This window comes from Dendrobates tinctorius, unplaced genomic scaffold (genome assembly GCF_039654945.1).
Source record: "Dendrobates tinctorius isolate UK_male_01 unplaced genomic scaffold, ASM3965494v1 ptg000224l, whole genome shotgun sequence".
Taxonomy (NCBI): domain Eukaryota; kingdom Metazoa; phylum Chordata; class Amphibia; order Anura; family Dendrobatidae; genus Dendrobates; species Dendrobates tinctorius.
Window position 1 is genome coordinate 8,647,926 of NW_027361891.1, and position 22,517 is coordinate 8,670,442.

Sequence of the window (22,517 nt, forward strand, 5' to 3'; positions counted from 1 at the left end):
CAGCTGTTTTGAACACCACGTCAGGTGTTCAGAACAACCGCCGGTGGAATTGCGATCCACCCTTGGCTATTAACCCATTAAATGCCGCTGTCAAACTCTGACAGCGGCATTTAACGTGCGTTTCCATCCATTGGGCTGGAAATCCACCCATCGGTGACCCCCGTCAAGTGATCGCGGGTCACCAATGGGTTGGTATCTCCTGCAGACCTCTATGGTTGTCACTGCTGGCTTGCTGTGAGCTCCGCCCGGTGGTCTGTGCTCATAGCAAGTGAGGTATACTACTATATAAACAGGTGATCTGATCATCGCCTATATGTAGCAGAGCCGATCGGGTTATGGCAGCTTCTAGTCTCCCATGGAAACTATTGCACCATGCGCCACCTCCTTTGTTCCTCGTTACGTGACCGGTGCCTGCGCTCTGCAAACTTACATCAGGTGATGATGTAAGGATATCGCGCCTGCGTGTAGTGGAGACCCAGATCCTGCCACACAGTGTGTTATGATGTATTCACCCTCTCCTACTGTATCCTCACCCATCCCTGTAGACTGTGAGCCCTTGCGGGCAGGGTCCCCTCTCCTTATGTACTTATGTGTGTGTCCCTTGTCTTACACATGTTTATTATACTTGTTTATATTTCCACTTTTCACATGTAAAGTGCCATGGAATAAATGGCGCTATATAAATGCATAATAATAATAATAATAATAATGCCAAAAGTTAAAAAAAAGTTTTTAAAAATATTACAAAAATTAAAAAAATATAAGTTTGAACCACCCCCCATTCAAAATAAACCAATAAAAAAAAAAATCAAAACATACACATACTTGGTTTCGCCGCCTTCAGAGTCACCAGATCTATCAATAAATAAAAGGATTAACCTGATAGCTAAATGGCGTAGTGAGAAAAAAGTAAAAGTGCCAGAATTACTTTTTTTGGTCACCGCGACATTGCATTAAAATGCAATAGCGGGCGATCAAAAGATCATATCTGCACCAAAATATTATCAATAAATACAACAGCTCGGCATGCAAAAAATAAGCCCTCACCCAACCCAAGATCATGAAAAATGGAGATGCTACGGGTCTCGGAAAATGGCGCAATTTTGTTGTTTTTTTTTTTAATTAAACAAACTTTGGATTTTTTTTTTCACCACTTAAGTGAGAAAGATCCTAGACATATTTGGTGTCTATGAACTTGAAATGACCTGAAGAATCATTATGGCAGGTCAGTTTTAGCATTTGGTAACCATGGTAAAAAATAAATATAAAAGAACGTTGTGGAATTGCACTTTTTTTGCAATTTCACCGCACTTGGAATTTTTTTCCCATTTTTGAGTACATGATATGGTAAAACCAATCATGTCGTTCAAAAGTACAACCTGTCCCATAAAAAACAAGCCCTAACATGGCCATTTTGACGGAAAAATAAAAAAAAGTTATGGCTCTGGGAAGAAGGGGAGCAAGAAACAGAAACACAAAAACGAAAAAGGGCAAGGTCCTGAAGGGGTTGAACATGTTGACCAAAAAAAGCACACAGCTGTTCAGCACAAATCCACTTTGCTGAGCTAACTCAGCTGCTGTTATTAGGCCTGTAAGCCCTGGGTGGGATTATTGGTATGACCTGTCTTACCCAGGCTATTTGGTTGCTAATAAATCGTAGACTCAAAATCTAGTCACATTAAAATTCTCTCTGTAAGGACTCATACTCACATGCGAGATACTCGGACGAGTCTCGCACGTCAATACCAGACACTGCATCCGGCACTCAGATCAGAACGTTCAGCTGCATGTATTTTTATGCAGCAGAAGGTGCCGATCCAAGTGCCGGCGGCAATGCCGGGTATTGACGTGCGAGACTCGTCCGAGTTTCTCACATGTGAGTATGAGCCCTAACCTAGTATAACTGGGGTCAACCACCTGCGTGACATATATTTGCCATCCAGGACCTTACCTCCTGCTTTCTTACAACATATACAGTACAGACCAAAAGTTTGGACACACCTTCTCATTCAAAGAGTTTTCTTTATTTTCATGACTATGAAAATTGTAGATTCACTCTGAAGGCATCAAAACTATGAATTAACACATGTGGAATTATATAGTTAACAAAAAGTGTGAAACAACTGAAAATACTGTATGTCTTCTATTCTAGGTTCTTCAAAGTAGCCACCTTTTGCTTTGATTACGGCTTTGCACACTCTTGGCATTCTCTTGATGGAGCTTCAAGAATAATAAAATGCATTCAATCCAAGTTTTGTGTTAGGTGTATACTCTTATAGAAACGGTTTATCATTTAGTTATTTTTTGTTTCTTTGTCAGTATCACTTATTGTCACAGCACATCTGCAGTTCTTAGATAACAAAATGGAAACACTACATCAGAAAACTGCCATCAACGTGAATGCTAACAAACAATATATGTACAGTATAAATGTAGCAGAACATCAAAGCTATAATACAGAATTTTCAAAGCAAAGATATAACCTTTACAGGGTTCTAAAAGGGGCTGGTAAGCCTGGTATAATAGAGAAGCTGTCATGGGCGATCAACTGTCTAGTAAAAATAAACACCTTCCACAATTAATGTGATAGATGGGCCTTTTATAGAGTGGGCAACAAAGCATTGGGATTTTACAGGTTTTCAGAGAAGGAAAAGTTATTCTCAAGTGAATAAAGGCTCAAACAAAATAACAAAAGTACCCATTGAATCAAAGGGAACAGTCATAAAGATGATGACATCACATGCCAGATGCAGTAGTTTGGTGATGATACTATTGCAGCATTTCGTAGTTAAAAAAAAATGTGTGCAATTAAAAGTTATGTGCAAATGTTCATTGCAATTTTCACACTGGCCACTAAGCCTCATGCTTCCTTCTCTGTGCCAACACTTTTCAGCAGTCATTTTATTACAGGCATAATTACATTGACAGATAAGGCCTCTTTCACACTTCCGTTTTTGACAATCAGTCAAGATCCGCCAATGTTGAAAAAAAAAAAAACGGATCCGCCATTTTTCTTTGCGGATCCGTTTTTTTCCCCATTGACTTTCATTATTGGCGGATCCTGACTGATTGCCGTCCGTTGCATCCGTTTTTTTGAGGATCCGCCACAATGTTAGTGTCCGTCAACATCCTCAAAGATTTCCAAACGGAGCTTGCAACGTTTTTTTTTGCTGGCGGATCCTCCAGACACTGAATTAACCCAAAATTCTTTCTGGGTGCCGGACCAAAAAAATCTCTCTCTCTCTCTCTCTCTCTCTCTCTCTCTCCCCTTCCCTCTCTCTCTCTCTCTCTCTCCTTCCCGGCCAGCGGTTCCTTTAAATTTCCTCATTTTCAGGATCCGTCTAAAAACGGATCCTGTGCCATCCGTTCACATCAGTTGAGAACAGATCCGCTTGTCCGCCTTTTTGGCGGATTTTAACTGATGCAAATAACTGAAGTGTGAAAGAGGCCTAACAGTGATGACATATAACACAGGATCCTTCCTTCACAATAGGCAATGATCGCAACTCAATGTCTCACTCTCCATTACAATTACCTGCTCTGCCCCAATCGGCATGCCTAGAAACTCTTCTGTCAGTCCATGACCTACAGCCAGTCTATTGCTGCCGATGTGGCTGCTAAACAGAATAGGAAGTATACAAGATTAGTTTTTGTGGCCAGGGTGAAAATTGCAAGATTTATGTTATTTTTTTGTCTGTTTTAATTTAGTGATGTTGGAATTATTTAATAAAATATCACACAATTTTAAAAGATGCATTTAACATAAAACCTGAATTTAATTTCCTTTAAACACATTTCCTTTTAATAATGAAGGACATGGATTGAGATGCAGAAAATGAGCATAGTCTTTAGTTAAAACAGTGCTTTTGTTCTGATTCTTCTGGGTTCATTTAAGCTTTTGCATTTTAATTTAAAATTTGATGTTTTACCTATTTTGTAGCAATTTACTTCCAGATATCTTCATTTTTTTAAAGTAGTGAAAAGCCTGTAAACAGGAATTCCAGTAGTATGTAGCTTCCAGAATGGGTTGTAATGTCTACTTCAGTGTGGAAGTGTCTTTCCCTTGTTCACTATCCCAAGCAGTCACAGAACGCCTAGGGATGTGACTATAAAACATACAGATGACAGACATACATAAAGGAAGATCACCTCTGATTAGCACCATTGTTTTTGAGACAGAATGATATTTCTGCTATTGCGCCTGAGACCTACAGTATATAGTCTTCCAGCAACAAATTAAAAAAAAACAATATTACCAACCAATGCGTCAGTTCACGGAAAAAAATGGAATTCACATATCCCTCTTTTGGAGGAATGTATATGCAGCAGTATCAAAAGTTTCTAAACAATAATTACTAAAAATCAATCTATAATATTCACAACAAGTTAAAAGAAAAATATAGTGAAGCGTGATTTCAAATTGAATCAATAGGGGGTCCAAGAGATCGGTGTAAAAGTGCTTCTATCAAAAACTTCTGACCAGTGTGATGTTTACTTTTCTACTTGCATCATCAACAGATTAGTGAGTGATTGGTGTGTACTTTGCCTTTACTTTAGGACAAGAAAAATAGACCATTTTTAAAGTATTTTTTTTTTCAATGGAATACTTTTATATTGTGGCACACAATTGCCATGCTGCATTGTGCTTATTTATTCCTTTCCTTTGTCATTCTTTTTTTCAATACATCAATCTAATCTCACCTATGAGATCTGAGATTCCATTTCCTATTTATAACTTGAGGTCAGGACAAATCGACCAGGTATATAGGCTTTAGTGTGAATTGCTCCCAGTATGTGTAGATTCATTTTCATATTTCCCAAAAATTAAAAGTTTAAAAGCACCAATCACATCCTGTTTGCTTAGTCACATTACTGTGGAACCAAAGCTCATTATAGCAAAATGACTGCCCATCAGCATTGGAATGGCTCTAGGTCCATTTATTCTCTTTTCTCCAAGGAACACTAAACGGTTTTCTGCTACACTTTATTTTACTTTTTGCTCCAAAACAATACACACATATACTGTATATACAGATAGATATATATATATATATATACATACACACACACACTGTGTATATACACTGTATATACACACTGTGTCTGTAAAGTCATGGCGCACTTTTGACCAGTAACTGGAAAGCAACAAAAAACGATAAAATGTGAAATCTGCTCCAAATAAAAGAAAAACTCTCCCAGTTTCATACCTATTCAGTGTCGTTTGATGTGGGCTCCATTTGTTGCCCTACACACATCCAAATGATAGTGAAGTTGCCACACACGGGTAAGGACGTCTGGTGTAACAGAGTGAATAACGTCTTTGATTCTCTGTTTTTAGTGATTAATGTCATTGATACGTTCAATGTACACATGTTGCTTCACATAACCCCAAAAGTAAAAGTCTAAGGGCATCAGATCGGGGGATTGTGGTATACTTGTATACTTTCCTGTGACTGGTCAAAAGTGCACCATGACTTTACGGACACACTATTATTTATATATATATATATATATATATATATATAAACAACGACAAAGCAAAGTCCAGCAATAATGTGAGCAATCCAGGATGCTGTTAAAAAAATTTTTTTAACAGCATCCTGGATTGCTCACGTTATTGCTGGACTTTGCTTTGCCGTTGTTCACATTTGTATGGATGGACTCCTACATCCAGATCCGGGCACAACGGAGTTAACCAGGTCAGCTGAGGTTCCAGGTGGTTCACAGGAGTGAGCTGGTCTACATTGTTGGATATATATATATATATATATATATATATATATATATATATATATATAAAATCTTTATTTATATAGTGCCAACATATTCCGCAGCGCTTTAAAGTTTAACAGTTTCAAAACACAAGCCATAAGTAACAACGTTAACAATGCAGTAATTAAAGCAGAATAAGACAACCCTGCTCATGAGAGCTTACAATGAGGTGAGGGAGATACAAAGTACAGGTGTGTATTTACAATGGTGTATATACAATGATGGTCCGGCCATCTTGAGGGAGTGAGGGATGGATGGAGACAGTGAATGGGCTACACACGCACACTTACACATAGAATGACTTTGATTAGTGAACGTGATAGGCCGCTTTGAACAAATGTGTTTTGAGGGAGCACCTGAAACTATGCAAGTTGTGGATAGTCCTAATTTCTTGGGGTAGAGCATTCCAGAGGATTAGCGCAGAGCAGGAGAAGTCTTGGAGTCAGAAGTGGGAGGTACGGATTAGTGCAGAGGTTAGTCGAAAGTCGTTTGCAGAGCGCAGCGGTCGGTTAGGCCGATAGACAGAAACGAGGCAGGAGATGTAGGGGGGTGCTGCACTGTGGAGAGCTTTGGGGGTGAGAAAAAGTACTTTGAATTGGATCCTATAATGAATGGGCAGCCAATGTAACAATTGGCGAAGAGTGGACGCGTCTGAGTACCGATTAGCCAGATGGATGACCCTGGCTGCAGCATTAAGTATGGACTGGAGAGGGGTAAGTCGAGTAACGGGGAGGCCAATTAATAGAGCGTTGCAGTAATCCAGGCGGGAGTGGATCAATGCTACAGTGAGGGTATTTGCTGTTTCCATGGTGAGATAAGGGCGGATTCTAGAGATGTTCTTTAGGTGTAAGTGGCAAGAGATTGTATGTGGGATCTGAAGGAGAGATTGGTGTCAAACATAACACCCAGACAGCGCGCCTGCTGCCGGGGTGTTTTTGTGGTGCCACCCACGGAGAGGGAAATGTCAGATTTAGGGAGGTTAGTAGACAGCGGGAGCAGAAGAAGTTCAGTTTTGGAGAGGTTGAGTTTCAGATAGAGAGCGGACATGATGTTGGAGACTGTGGACAGACAGTCATTGGCGTTCTGTAGTACAGTGGGGGTAAGGTCGGGGAATGACGTATATAGTTGTGTGTCATCGGCATAAAGATGGTACTGAAAGCCAAATCTGCTGATGGTCTCTCCAATTGAGGCCGTGTAGAGAGAGAAGACAAGGGGGCCAAGGACTGAGCCCTGAGGTACCCTGACAGCGAGAGGAAGAGGAGAGGACGTGGAGCCAGTGAACAAAACACTGAAGGAGCGGACAGAAAGATAGGAAGAGAACCAGGAGAGAGCAGTGTCCTTAATGCCTAGTGACTGGAGCCTAGAGACTAGGAGATGGTTGTCAACAGTGTCGAAAGCTGCAGATTATTTTATATATATATATATATATATACACACACACACACACACACACACAAGCACTTACTATTCTTTACATACTATAGAGTTTGGTTATTAATGGTTTTCTGAGGAATGTTCTGTCACACTGAATGCACTTGAGCACACAAATCATCAAGATCCGCTGCTGACAGCTCCTTTTAAAATTGTCAACAAATGATGTTCCAGATATGCTCGATAGGAGACAAGTCTGGAGACGCTGCAGGCCATGGTAGCTTAGCTTACTGTTATTGTGTCGAAAAATGGCTCCTGGGTCACTTTGGAGAAATTGCCTTATTACTAGTTTCTCAACCAAATAAGTGTAACACTGAGCTGTTAGCATTCCGGGAATGAAGACAAGAGGGATCCGGCTACCATACATTACACCATCCCACACCATAATCCCAGGAGTACGACCGGTGTGAATTCTCCTGGTGAAGGCCTTTTCATGGCATTGCCCAAGTGACCTTGTCAGATTAGAATGGTGCGCAACAACCCATTCTGTACTGCAAGTCAAACTAAAGTTCACATCTAAACCTGTGATTTTAAACAGTGTCTACACTGTGGGTAGGGTGTTAAGCTTTGTTCCGTCCCCTCCGCTGTGTCTGGGTGTATTTCTTCCTTATTTAAAATTTTATGCAGCCGCTGTCCCAGCCACAGACATTCACACATATTCATCCATCGATACCCACACAAATACATCCATCAATACACACACACATCCATACACACACCCATCTATACACATACATCCATCCATACACACACAAATACATCCATCAATATACACTGTGAGGTAGCGCTGTCATTCAAGTAGGGGATACTCGCTCAGCAGCCACAAAATCAGATCCGGCACAGGTTTTCATAAAGCGTAACACAGTCCATGCAGTTTATTCCTAGTTCATAAACCCATAGAAGCAACAAACAGCATTACAGCATAGCGTCCATTATAGCTTCACTCTGGTTAAGCCTGTGATCACACAGGTTCCTCAATGTCCATACTCGGGCTCTTCAGCCTCATCATTATCTCACCCACGTCAGGGTTCTCTCATGGCTGTTGCTCCCGCTGCAGACATCCACTCTCTCCTCTGGGACTCTCAGATGCTGGCAGCCATTACACCCAGCCACACACAGGATGTTAGCCAGGAGACAACTCTCCTCACGGGACCTTCCGCTCTGGACCAACCAGGTCCCTGCATTCACTCCATGTGACCTACCCTGGCCACATTATATGGTCCATAGCCACGCCCACCGGGTCACATGACTATGACCTCATCACAGGTCCTTCACACACTCACATAGTCTTTTACAATAGGGTTCTTAAACACACCCCCTGGGTGGGTTTGTAGGTAACCAGACCCCCCATCTCTCTAGTTACCTGGAGACTTCTCCCTGTGGCCTTAAAGCAACACCTCAATGTCCTTGCTGATCAACAAACATACATAAGTCTCCATCTCAAGGCCACCCACCTTGAGATACATAACCGTCCTTCAGGATTCTGCCACTCATCCTCGCTCTTGGGACATCCACACAGCGCCCCCTAGCGGACACAGTGGTTACTACACCACAACACACACACACATCCAAACACACACATCCATCCACCCACACATCTATACACACACACACATCCATCCATGCATACACACATCCATACATAGACACACATATCCATGTTATGCTCTATCACCACTGTGGATGTGATGTGGGGACATGTAATGCTCTATCACCACTGTGGATGTGATGTGGGGACATGTAATGCTCTATCACCACTGTGGATGTGATGTGTGGACATGTGAAGCTCTGTCACCATTACTGTGGATGCAGTGTAGAGACATGTGAGGCTCTGTCACCACTGTGGATGTAATGTAGGGACATGTGAAGCTCTGTCACCTCTGTGAATGTGATGTGGGGACATGTGATGCTCTATCACCACTGTGGATGTGGTGTGGGGACATGTGATGCTCTATCACCACTGTGGATGTGATGTGAGGACATGTAATGCTCTATCACCACTGTGGATGTGATGTGTGGACATGTGAAGCTCTGTCACCATTACTCTGGATGCAGTGTAGAGACATGTGAGGCTCTGTCACCACTGTGGATGTGATGTGGGGACATGAGAAGCTCGGTCACCACTGTGGATCCAATGTGGGGACATGTGAAGCTCTTGTCACCACTGGGGATGTGGTGTGGGGGACATGTGACGCTCCATCACCCTTGTGGATGTGATGTGAGGGACATGTGACACTGTCACCACTGTGGATGTGATGTGGGGACATGTGACGCGCTCTCACCACTGTCGATGTGCTGTAGGGACATTTGAAGCTCTATCACCTCTGTGAATGTGATGTGGGGACATGTGGTGCTCTGTCACCACGGTGGATGTGATGTGGAGACATGTGATGATCAGTCACCACTGTGGATTGGATCTGGAGTGTAGTGATTGTGCTGTTTTCCACAGACACAGGACACTGTTCTGTTATTTCCAATACTGGAGTGATGATACCATAGAGTCAGCGCAGGGGCAGATACTGACAGCCAATGAGTGTGCAGAGGGCGGGGCTGGACACTGAGGCTGGGCGGTGCCAGCTCTGGCTGTGAGGTTAGGTAATAAAGCACAGGGAGCTGTCCAGTTTGGTAGAGCTGCAGGTAAACAGTGGGTGCAGGGAATGAAGTGAAATTCAGGAGGAATGAAAGGCAGAAACAAAAAAACTAAATGTGTAGGGGTCTTGTATATCACAATACCGCACAGATGACCTTAAATATAATTTGGATTTTGGGGTCAGACAACCTCTTTAACATGTCTATCAATGACAGTGCCTGCTCAGTGAGTTCTTAATTATGTTTTGGGAGCTGGTACATTGATCCTGCAATGTCAGCAGGATCTCACTGTGCTGGCACCGCCTCTTTGGATGAAATGAACTCTAGCAATGCCAGTGCCAGGGGAGGCAGGTCACTGATGGAAGAGTGACCTGTCAATCAACAAACGCAGGCCAGCGGTGGACGGCAATGTACAATAGAGCTGACGAGTGAGGTGCACTCCCTGATGTACATGAGCATAAAACTTGAAAAATTGATTTATGAAAAATGCCCCAACTAAATTCTACTAGAAAGATATGAATGTAATAAGTATTAAATTGATTTACATATACTATACCTATACAGTAGTTAGGGGTCAAATATCTTACTGACAGATCCCATCATATGTTTGAAATCCAGATAATTGTGGCGTGAACTCATTTTCTGCTCCACCAGTTGAGAGTTCCCCTTCCGTTCTCCCTCTGGTGGTGACAAGTGGTAGTGATCTGCCACCTGATGAGGAAGATAACGATTGGATCTCTGGAGTATCAGACTGGATATAAGACAGCCGACGCCCTATCCGGGTGCTGGTGATTCAGTCTGCTTCTCAGGTCCTGGACTTCAGCTCTCTCCCAGTCTTCTCAAGTTAAGTTTGTTTTTTTGCTATTGTTCACACTTGCACTTGTTGGTCAATTCAGTTTTTTGTGTAATCAGCCTGCCCCTGCTGGGGCTATGCTGAAATTCCACTCCTATTAATCAGTATTTGCCAATCTGCTTTTTGTCCCTTATTAGATTGGCCTCTTTTTTGCTCTGTCTCAGAATACTTCAGAGTGCTGATATACAGTCATATGTTAAAGTTTGGGCACACCTATTAATGTTAACCTTTTTTCTTTATAACAATTTTGGTTTTTGCAACAGCTATTTCAGTTTCATATATCTAATAACTGATGGACTCAGTTATATTTCTGGATTCAAATGAGGTTTATTGTACTAACAGAAAATGTGCAATCTGCATTTAAACAAAATTTGACCGGTGCAAAAGTATGGGCACCTCAACATAAAAGTGACATTAATATTTCGTAGATCCTCCATTTGCAAAAATAACAACCTCTAATCGCTTCCTGTAGCTATTAATGAGTTCCTGGATCCTGGATGAAGGTATTTGTGACCATTCCTGTTTACAAAACAATTCCAGTTCAGTTAAGTTTGATGGTCGCCGAGCATGGACAGCCCGCTTCAAATCATCCCACAGATGTTCAATGATATTCAGGTCTGGGGACTGGGATGGCCATTCAAGAACATTGTAATTGTTCCTCTGCATGAATGCCTGAGTAGATATGGAGCGGTGTTTTGGATCATTGTCTTGCTGAAATATCCATCCCCTGCGTAACTTCAACTTCGTCACTGATTCTTGCACATTATTGTCAAGAATCTGCTGATACTGAGTTGAATCCATGCGACCCTCAACTTTAACAAGATTCCCGGTGCCGGCATTGGCCACACAGCCCCAAAGCATGATGGAACCTCCACCAAATTTTACTGTGGGTAGCAAGTGTTTTTCTTGGAATGCTGTGTTTTTTAGCCTCCATGCATAACGCCGTTTTGTATGACCAAACAACTCAATCTTTGTTTCATCAGTCCACAGGACCTTCTTCCAAAATGTAACTGGCTTGTCCAAATGTGCTTTTGCATACCTCAGGCGACTATGTTTGTGACGTGCTTGCAGAAACGGCTTCTTTCGCATCACTCTCCCATACAGCTTCTCCTTGTGCAAAGTGCGCTGTATTGTTGACCGATGCACAGTGACACCATTTGCAGCAAGATGATGCTGCAGGTCTTTGGAGGTGGTCTGTGGATTGTCCTTGACTGTTCTCACCATTCTTCTTCTCTGCCTTTCTGATATTTTTCTTGGCCTGCCACTTCTGGGCTTAACAAGAACTGTACCTGTGTTCTTCCATTTCCTTACTATGTTCCTCACAGTGGAAACTGACAGGTTAAATCTCTGAGACAACTTTTTGTATCCTTCCCCTGAAAAGCTATGTTGAATAATCTTTGTTTTCAGATCATTTGAGAGTTGTTTTGAGGAGCCCATGATGCCACTCTTCATAGGAGAATCAAATAGGAGAACTACTTGCAAGTGGCCACCTTAAATACCTTTTCTCATGATTTGCTACACCTACAATGAGGTTACAAAACCAATTTAGTGCTTCAGGAAGTCAGTAAAAAGTAGTTAGGAGTGTTCAAATCAAGAAAATGATAAGGGTGCCCATACTTTTGCACCGGTCAAATTTTGTTTAAATGCAGATTGCACATTTTCTGTTAGTACAATAAACCTCATTTGAATCCAGAAATATAACTGTGTCCATCAGTTATTAGATATATGAAACTGAAATAGCTGTTGCAAAAACCAAAATTGTTATAAAGAAAAAAGGTTAAAATTAATAGGGGTGCCCAAACTTTAACATATGACTGTAGGTTTAGAAGTCTAGTGACTTCAGGGTTAATTTTGCTATCAGAAGTGTTGGACAATATTTTTGTAGGTTTTTTTTTGGCAGATTGCAGACAGTGTTTTCCTTTTCTGTCCTTTTTAGTTAGCCGGGCCCCATTGTTTGCTCAGCCTATTTTCCTGCCTTTGTTTGTATTTTCATCTTGTTTCACCGTCAATACATGTGGGGGGCTGTCTTTCCTTTTGGGTCTGCTCTGGGGCAGTTAGTTTTCCTCTTTTCCTGCTTTAGGCTTATGTAGTTCTCCGGTTGTGACGAGGCGTCTAGGACCAACGTAAGAACGCTCCACGACTGCTGCTAGTTGTGCGGTTAAGATCAGGGATCTGAAATCTCTATAGTTACCAACTTCTCTGGTTTTCTGAGACTTAGCTTGTTGTCTTTTTTTCCTCCTCGGTTTCCCATTCATAACAGGCGGCGTTATTGATACATGCACGCATTCATGCAGGTCCATACTGCCCCAGTTTTGTCAGTCAAGCCACACTATGCATGCTTAGGCAGAGTCCTGTTACATCTTATTCCATGCCCCATGGGCAGAGGACTTGGGGCAAGGATTGTGCATGGGCTACTTTAGCCTCCTCATGACCTATACTAAAAACGATGGTTCTGTGCTAACATGCTAGTGGTCTCTGGACCTAGTATGACAGATAATAGATTAGAGAATGTTGACATGTATATGGGTCGCCCTCCCAGGGCAGTGGAGTTACTCGGTACCGGGCCGGTGTCAGCGGGATGTGTCACAGCAGCGGTGACCCGGTCCGTGGCCCTGGGCACCCAATTAATAGGGAAAGTTTGAAATGGTGAATGTAGTTGCTTAAAGGAATAGTTCGTGACGCCACCTGTGGTGTTCGGCAAGAGAGATGTTAAGCCGACGCTGCTTGCAGATCCTCTGGGGCTGGTGGTGTGTTGCAGCCAAGATGGTGAAGCTGTAGCCCCAGGGCAGTGCAGATGTGGAGTTAGAGGAGAGGCACAAGCGGTGTAGAAGCTGGTACCCAAAGGTAGCAGTGCTGGGTGTGTTGGTGCAAGAATCAATGGAGGACACCAAGGCTTGTAGTTCCAAAGCTTTACTCACAGTACACACAGGTGCCTGCCTCTGTACTGTGTCCTCCGGGCCAGAGGCTCAATCAACCTCCAGGTCAGATGGAGTGCTCCCTTCCAACGCTCCGCCAACATGTACCTTTCTGAACATTTCCTCTAATTGCGCCTTTATAAGTGTGAAGATCTCCTAGTACTGAGTTACACTGGAGTTCCTCCTGACAGATGTTCCCAAGAACTCTACTTGTACGGCAGACAGCTGTAGCCTGCTTCGGGGACTCCTTACTCCTGAATCCCAGCTCACTATCAATGTTGCTGTTGTACCCCAAGTCTTAGATGGGAGTAGTGCATTTACAGCCCACTACTCCACCAGTGTCTGCTGCAGGACCATTAGCATCCATACAACCTTGGGGACCGGGCCCCAGCCTTGCACTTAAAACTTCTAGGCAGGGTTCTCTCTTAACCCACATCCTCTGTTCCCTTTTACTCCTTCGTTCCGTACTAATCTCTCTCTCTTATGGAAGATCAGGTTTCAGTTCAAAGTCTTTCTTCTTCTTTCCTTTCCTGTGCCAGCAGACCCAGGTCACTGAGGTCTGCTGAAGCACCTCCTTCCTCCATCCCTCTCTCAGGGATCTTCTTTCCTCACTCCTCTCTGAGTGGCTTCCGCTCACAGACTGACCCGTAATCCTAAACCTCCCCGCTCTTTTATGTATTCTCAACTCCACCCGCCTCCCAGCACGTTACGCGTTCCAAGCAGGGAGCCACCAAAGGTGCTCTGCTACACTCCAAGGAGGGAGCCGCAATGTGGCTTTGCTGAACTACTGTGTTGTGTGGGGTGCGAGTGTTGGAACGTGGTAAGGAGCCTCCAACTTACCTGGATGGTGGGACACCACACCTCAGGAGGAGGTGCAGTACCTCTGTGGCGACTGAGCCTCAGGGGCGCCACATATAAAAGCACTGATAATTGTTTCTATCAATAGTAATACTCCAGCATAGAAATTATTAAACATTAGTGATGAGTGAACGTGCTCGGAGAGGGTGTTATCAGAGCGTGCTCGGGTGCTAACCGAGTGTCTTCGGCGTGCTTGAATAATATGTTCGAGTCCCCGTGGCTGCAGCTTATCTGAGCACGTTCAATCATCACTATTATGGAAAAAAGGTATAATCCACCGCACACTACTACTTGATGATTTGCAAAAAGTAAGTAAATTTACTTATTTTTTGCAAATCATAATCATAGTAGAATGCGGTGGATCATACCTTTTTTCCATATTCAGGGCTTCTTAGTCCAATCCACCAGCACCCCGTTACAGACCTGAGTGCACACCATCCTTTATCTATCTTCACTCATCACTATTAAACATAAATTAAAAAAAGATTATTTATATTGAAAAAGATGATATTAAGAAATTAATTCATAGACATTAAGATGTGAATAAATTAATCATATAAATTATACAGATCGATTAATTTATAAACTAATGTAAACAAAAATATAATTAAAATGTATAGTACATACAGATTATTACAAAGTGCAGTAAAGTGTCAAGAAGAAAAAAAAAAAGAGTGGAAAGGAGGAAAAAAGTGGAGGAAAGGGTGATGAATTTAATGAAGATTTTGTTTCCATTGTATTTATTTGCTAGTTGCTATTATTTGATGTAAAAGTAATTTCTACAAACAGAACAAAACCAAGGAATAGTGAATAAACCATTTCTGATGAGATCAGTTTTGATTACAGCATGCGGTAGGATTGTTGAATACTGTTGCTAGAAACATTAGATTTTTCTCTAACTCAATTATTTATGTCATACAACAGTAGAATGGAGTTTAGAATTGTGAAGTCATGTGCCTGTCAATCTTCTCTATGTGTTGAGATCATTGCCACTTCTTCAGGGCAAGGTGAAATGTTTATTTTTTTATTTTTTTTCATCTTCCTAGCAGAACAGAGCTGGAGTTTTCTTTCATTATTATCTCTCTTTCTGTAACATTTTAATACCATAAACATAGGAGGGTACTGCTTTAAAAAGAATATTAACCAAGTTTATTCAGCCTATTACAACATAAAGACTCCTGGGTTTGCTAGCTACTGCTCTGGTAGTGACTTAAGGCCCCGTCACACTAAGCGAGATCGCTAGCGATCTCGCTTAAGCGTCACCGATTTTGTGACGCAGCAGCGATATTGCTAGCGATATCGCTGTGTGTGATACTTACCTCCGACCGGCTCCCCCGTTGGTTATTGCTGATTGCGCGAGAACGTCCTGGGCCGTTTCTCGGCGGCTTCCTGCTGTCGCCGACGAGTGAAGTGGACGCGGGCGGGAGGACGTCTTCATCGCCGCGTCTGACAGGTAAGTAACGACCGCCATCCGCTGCTACGTCGCTGGTGAGATCTGCCTGAGTGGCAGCTCACTAGCGACCATTTAGCGATGCACCAGCGATGCTGACCGGGTCGTATCGTTGTCGGGATCACTGGTGCATCGCTAAGTGTAACGGTATCCTTAGCTAGTCACCCATTCACTTGCATCAGTTGATCAATAGGAAGTCTTCATCCAAAGAAGAGGTTGTCATTGAGGAGCGTGTGTTTGAGTGAGCCCATTAGTGGCATATAGTTTTGCATATCTGCATACAGTCCTTGTTATATAAATGTTAGGCTATTAAATGATAACATTATAGGAATTGAGTTCTCTGCAGAGCGTACCATGACTGGATCCAGTTTGAAGACAAATAGGTGATTCTTTATATCCCATATTCTTTCATTGTAAGCACCATGATTCTGCTCCCAAATCTGTTTGGTCTGTGCTCACTAGTGTGAATTGTCAGACATTGTCTAATGAAAACACATCTCACAGATATTTCCACTTCAGCCGACAGGACCAAAATTTAACACAAAGGCCGGGATCACACATGTGAGAAACCCATGCCGAATCTTGCATGTTAATACCCGGCACTGCCGCCGGCGCTCGGGAGCGAAGTGTGCGGCCGCATAGCAATACATGCAGTTGAACACTCCGCTCCTGAGTGTCGGCGGCAGTGGCGGTATTAACATGCGAGATTCTGCCATGTTTCTCACATGTGTGATCCTGGCCTAACACGTACAGTATGTCACAAAAAAAACAGTCTCAGATTAGTGGGATCCGTTGAAGCGTTCCAGAGTTATAACTTCATAAAGTGACAGTGGTCAGATTTAAAAAATTTGGCCTGGTCATTAAGGTCAAAATTTAGCTCTGTCACTAAGTGGTTATTTTTTTTTTCTTGACATTTTGTTTTCACTCTGACCATATTATTATAGACTGACATTTCCTGTTCTATAGAGATTTTTCAGCAGTTCTCACAGTGTAGGTAATCTCTACATATAAATAACACTGAATTAAGGCACTGTCACACTTAGCGATGTACCAGCGATCCCGACCAGCGATATGACGCGGTCAGGATCGCTGGTACATCGCTAAGTGGTCACTAGTGAGCTGCCACACAGGCAGATCTCACCAGCGACATCGCTGGGGACGGGGGTCGCTACTTACCTGTCACACTAGGCGATCCTGCGTCCTCCCGCCCGGCTCCACGCTCGTCTCTCCACAGGAAGCGCCGCAAGAAGCAGACGACAAGAAGCGGTCCTGAACGTTCTCGCGCGATCAGCGATAAGCAGCGGGGGAGCGGGTCGTAGGTAAGTGTCACACACAGCGATATCGCTAGCAATATCGCTTAGTGTGACAGTACCTTTAGAAAAACCTCTGCACAATGACCTTGGCACTAATCACAGAGTATGCCTAGAGCAAACCTCAAATTAGTCAGGCAATATCTCTAGTCTGTTGTGGCAACTGTAAAGCATATCTTTTAATGCTGTGAATGGCAACTCAGGCAAGATGCCCACCCACATATTCATGTACTGAAATTAAAGTAAAACATCTACTATCAGGAAAAAGAAAAATACATAATTATTTTATTTCTGTAGCGCCAACATGTTCTGCAGCACTTTACATTTCAGAGGGGACAGGTACAGACAATATCAGACACTACAGAGTAACATATAATTCTACAGTTACCAAGAGGAGTGAGAACCCTCACATCACATATTCAACTTATCTGATCAGAGATGCCAATACTGTTGAAAGCAGTGATGGAGGAGAGAACATCAGATGACGCTCCCTCCCCCATCATTCCCCCTCTGCTTTTGACTCAGCGGACGCACAATGACGTCACTTCAGCGTACGCCACACTGTGCCAGCAATGGAACTGATAAGACGCTCTGCAGATGCCAGAGCAGTGGGGGAACGGTGAGAGGTAAGTGTGTGTGTGTGTGGTTGCATTATACTGTGTGTGGGGGGGCTGCATTATACTCTGAGGGTGGCTGCAGTATACTCCGAGGAGGCTGCATTATAGTGTGTGGGGGGGCTGCATTATACTCTGAGGGTGGCTGCAGTATACTCTATCAAGGACCATGGGGAGTGCATTCTACTATATGTATCATATGGGACCTGCATTATACTGTATCAAAGACTATCTGTCCTCATCATTCTTCCTCAGCTGGTGTAAATAAACTAGGGGACAAGCGTCAAACGACTTCAGTATTGTCAATCACACTTGCCTGAACTCAGCGCATGTAACTACAACCGAAATGTTTCTGTGTGATGTGCAATATGTTAGCATTTGGGGCCCACTTTAAACTTTTGCCCAGGGCCCCACTTTGTCTAAAACCGGCCCTGATTGCAGGCTTACAGTCTATGAGGAAATTATATGTATCAGTATCTAGTTTCAAATAGGTGAAAAAAACATAGGCGACATCGGCATATTTCCTGCTATCTTCATTATGCTGCCTTCACTGATTGCAGTGATTTATCACTTAAGTGGAAAATTACTGTAATTTTAGTGAATTTTCTCATTTAACCCTTGACGCATACTGCCTGAATGGGTTATTATATGAGTTGCTGTTCCCACATACGCTTCTATTTAATAGTTTTCTCCCTAAATAGAACTGTCTGGAAGCTGGAAAAATCACGCTGTATGGTTCTTGGCATATTGGAGCCAACTTTCCTTCCTTGTGCTTTATGTCTTTGTACTTTGTATGTCTGTTTTCAGGCTTGAGCCCTACAGCATTTAGTGTGTTCTTTTCTGTGAAAACTGACACCCAGGTGCCTCCTGCCAGCAAATCTTACTGTGGGATTTTTTCGCATTCGCTCCAGGGTTTTTAGCAATGTCTTCCTTTGGAATCTGGTTGCAACTGGCGATATCGTCATCTTTTTGCTAAGTGCAGGCAGTAAAACTAGTGTAACAATGAGTTTGCAAACTATGCTTTTAATTGTAGAAGAAATCGTATTTCTATGAATATCCAATGCCTTTGCTATTTTTTTCTTATGGGTTTTGCAAGGAATTTTTTTTTTTTTACAAGGGGTTGTCAGGTCTTTTAGTAAAAATATGCAGTCACTCTAAATGACTGCAGTCTTTTGAATCCAGACAAAACTGACATCATGTGGCGCACAAGCTGTCAGGATTCACTGACATTGAAATTGAGTATGCAATTTGTCTACATTGGTCACGTGCCGACCAGATGTGCTAGGCATCTCTCAATTCACGTGTATGAAGGGAGGCAAGCACAACTAAAGGGAATAGTGGAGATATGCAAATCACATAGTTGCAGTCATATGACTGCCCACTATCACTGGTAATACTGGCGATACCGGACAGTGTGCGAAATACATGCTGCCAGGATTCAGAGCTCTGCAGTCACATAAGGTGCTGTAGGCTTTTCTTCTGAAATCCTGGCAACCCCTTTACCTTCTCTGACTACTATCTTGACAACCCAAGAATACTAGTGAACTGAAGTAATGGGTTAAGGTTCCTCAGGAATATTACCAGAAACTGGTATCACGTTTGTAGCAAGTTATAACAGCCAAAGGTGCCATACTAAGTACTCAGGATGCTTGTCATGAAGGGGCCAAATTATAGTGAGACTGCAATGGTCATGAAATTTGCAATTTGTGTTGAATTTGGAGCAACCACTTGTTATATTCTGAGTTCACTTGCCCAGTAATCATCCATGTGAAAGGATCCAGCAGCGATCAGTTACCTTAGCAGAACAGAGAAGTTGTGCAGACATACCTTTTTTTGTCTGGGAAAAAAGAAAAATGATTTGGACTGGATCTGTGTTTTTATTTTTATTAAAGGGAACCTATCTCCCCCACCCCCCAGGGCATTTTTCAGTTAAAGAACCACCTTCAGTAGCACTAAGGCTGCATTCTGTGAAGGTGGCTCTTCTTTTTCTGACCCCCAGTAATGCTGAAATACCAACTTTTATAAATAGCTCCTCATACCTTTAATGTGTTCCATAGATATGGTGTGTCCCCCTGTATCTGCCGCCTACCATCCGTCCATCATGCCTGTCCTGTGTCTGGGCACCGCCCACCATCCGTCTATCATGCCCCTTTGCGTCGCTGCATCCTCCTGTTTTGAATGCTGGCGCCTGCGCTGTGACAAGAGTTCTCGGGCATGAGAACCGACATTGGGCTATTGAGCCTGCGTGTTGTGGAGCCCCAGCCCTGCAGTGTGAATACATCATAACACACTGCTGGGCGGGATCTGGGGCCTCCACAACATGCAGGCGCAATAGCCCAATGTCGGTTCTCATGCCCGAGAACTCTTGTCACAGCGCAGACGCCTCACTGTGAGGGCGGGGCCATAGACTGTAATGGTGCCTACTGGAGGTGGACATCCAGAGCACCCGTTCCCTCTGCTGGCATCATTATACTGTACTGTATGGCCCCTTTGCTGTAAACACCCGAATCCTGTTTTGCGGGGAAGTAGGGGTCAGATGTAAGCCATGACGGGGCCAATGAACAGGTGCCTTAAATGCAATGCGAAAACACCCTAAATGTTTATTCTAAATTAAGTATTTTCTGTCTTGCAGAGGGAACTACACAGTGATATGCCGTACAGTAGCTGAAGCTTCTGCTCTGCTTTCACACTGTCGTATAAGTTACCTTTTAATGAGGGAAGTAAACTCTAGACCACTGTTCGCATTCAGTATGGCAGATATTAATCTGACCTGTACCATTAGCTTGATCAATGTATCAAAGTGAGCTTTGTGCTGTAACCCATTTCTTAGCTGCATGTGCTGTGACTAAAAAAACAGCTTTGCTGCTAGAACTTTTTGTGTCCTCTCAAACCACTGCACCTAATATGTTCCTTGTCATCTATCTATCATGTCAAGAGAAAAAAAATGATTGGGTGTATAATTTTTTATAAGGATTGTCCAGTACTATCATTTTCAAGGCCTACCCTTAGCATAAATCATCAATATCAAATCGATGGGGTGTGACATCCGGTACCCCCGCCAATCAGCTGTGCCTGGCATCTGTGACAGCTGGATGTGATCACTTGCAGAGCGGAACAGCACAGTTCCATTAACTATATAGTGGCCTGGCAGAAGTTTATGTATTCTTTCCATTCGAAACACGTGCATGTGTATGGTTGTGGGAGGGAAGCCGAGAGGGGATCAGCTGTTGGTCAAATGTCTGTTTGGCCTATAGCTGTCTGAGGTCTGTATTATGCTTCAATAATTTGGGGTCTATTATTGTTTTGTTTTGTTGTTGGTATAACACCTTAGAATGAATTTTATCTAAAGGCTCATTCACACGTCAGTATTTTGCATCAGTGTTTGTATGCCAAAGCCAGGAATGGAACTTAGGCTAGTTTCACACTTGCTTTTTTTTGCAGCCCGTTTTTCCCGCAAAAAAACGCATTGAAAAAACGCATACAAAAGCATACAACTGCTGCGTTTTTTTCAAGCATTTTTATGAGCATGCATGAAAAAAACGCAGCGTTTTTATGCGTTTGTATGCGTTTTTAGTGCGTTTTTACCGCGTTTGCGTTTTTTCCAAACATTAGGTGGCCCCTCACACTAACCCAAACCATGACTTTACTAACCCTAACCCTAACCCTGACCCTAACCCTAACCCTTAACCAAACCATACCCTGATCCTAACCCTAACCCTGACCCTAACCCTAACCCTGACCCTAACCCTAACCCTGACCCTGACCCTAACCCTGACCCTAACCCTAACCCTGACCCTGACCCAAACCATACCCTGATCCTAACCCTGACCCTGACCCTAACCCTAAACCCCCTTAACTAACCCTAACTCTAACCCAAACCCCTAAATTCCATTGTCTAAACTAATGGTAAAAAAAAAAACGCATGTGCAAAAAAAGCATACATAAGCATGCCAATGCGCACATATGCTCACCATATACTTATAATGGGTGTCTTGCTGTAAAAAAACGCATTGCGCGCGCATGTGTTTTTTTGAGGCAAGTCGGACGCCCAAAAAATGCAACAGGTTGCATTTTGTGCGCCCGAGCGCATACCGCAAAAAAACGCATGCGTGGAAAAACGCGTACAAACGCATGTGTATGCGCACATAAGCGCATCCCATGCAAAGTATAGGAAAAAAAACGCATGCGCTATTTAGCGCTAAAATACCGCGAAAAAAAACGCAAGTGTGAAACCAGCCTTACCGAGAAAAAAATATAGTTGAAAGACTGACTCCTGTTCTTTATTTTGGAGACATTCCTGGTTTTGGCATACAAATACTGATGTGTGAAAGAGGCCTAACAGCTATTTTATTGAATTCCCTATACACGGCAACCCTCAGGCATTTATTTTCAATCTGGAGAGTGGAGTAAACCACTGCCAGACACCTGTTATCTTCTTGGAAAACAGAAGGATTGGGTTTTGTAATCCAGTATGCCGGATCCCTATTTCCTTGACATAATCTATCTGGATAGAGTAGGCAGATCCAATGTAATCTGCAGGTTTGAATTTCTTTAATTGGTGTTTTGGGGGCATTATTTTTTCAGAATTTCTCATGGTAAAAAGTACCTAAATGAAAAAGGGCCAACATAAAAGTATATACAGTATATGTGAAATTAACAAAGCAGCACCAATCTACTAATGCTTGAGAAAGGTCCTCAATCAGACCGAAATGTTGCCATCACTAT

General features: G+C 42.9%; 1 protein-coding gene across 3 annotated transcripts in view; it reads left to right on the top strand.

Annotated features, from left to right (window-relative positions):
- The window catches only part of CPM (carboxypeptidase M), a 158,450-nt gene that overhangs the window by 77,038 nt on the left and 58,895 nt on the right, over positions 1–22,517 (top strand). Inside the window, exon 1 of one of the 3 annotated variants that reach the window (XM_073555499.1) lies at positions 17,786–17,804. The exons of the other annotated variants lie outside the window; for them this stretch is intronic. The gene's annotated coding sequence lies outside the window, so the exon portion shown is untranslated. Of the gene's footprint in view, positions 1–17,785; positions 17,805–22,517 lie in introns of those variants that run through there. 3 annotated transcript variants of the gene reach the window in all.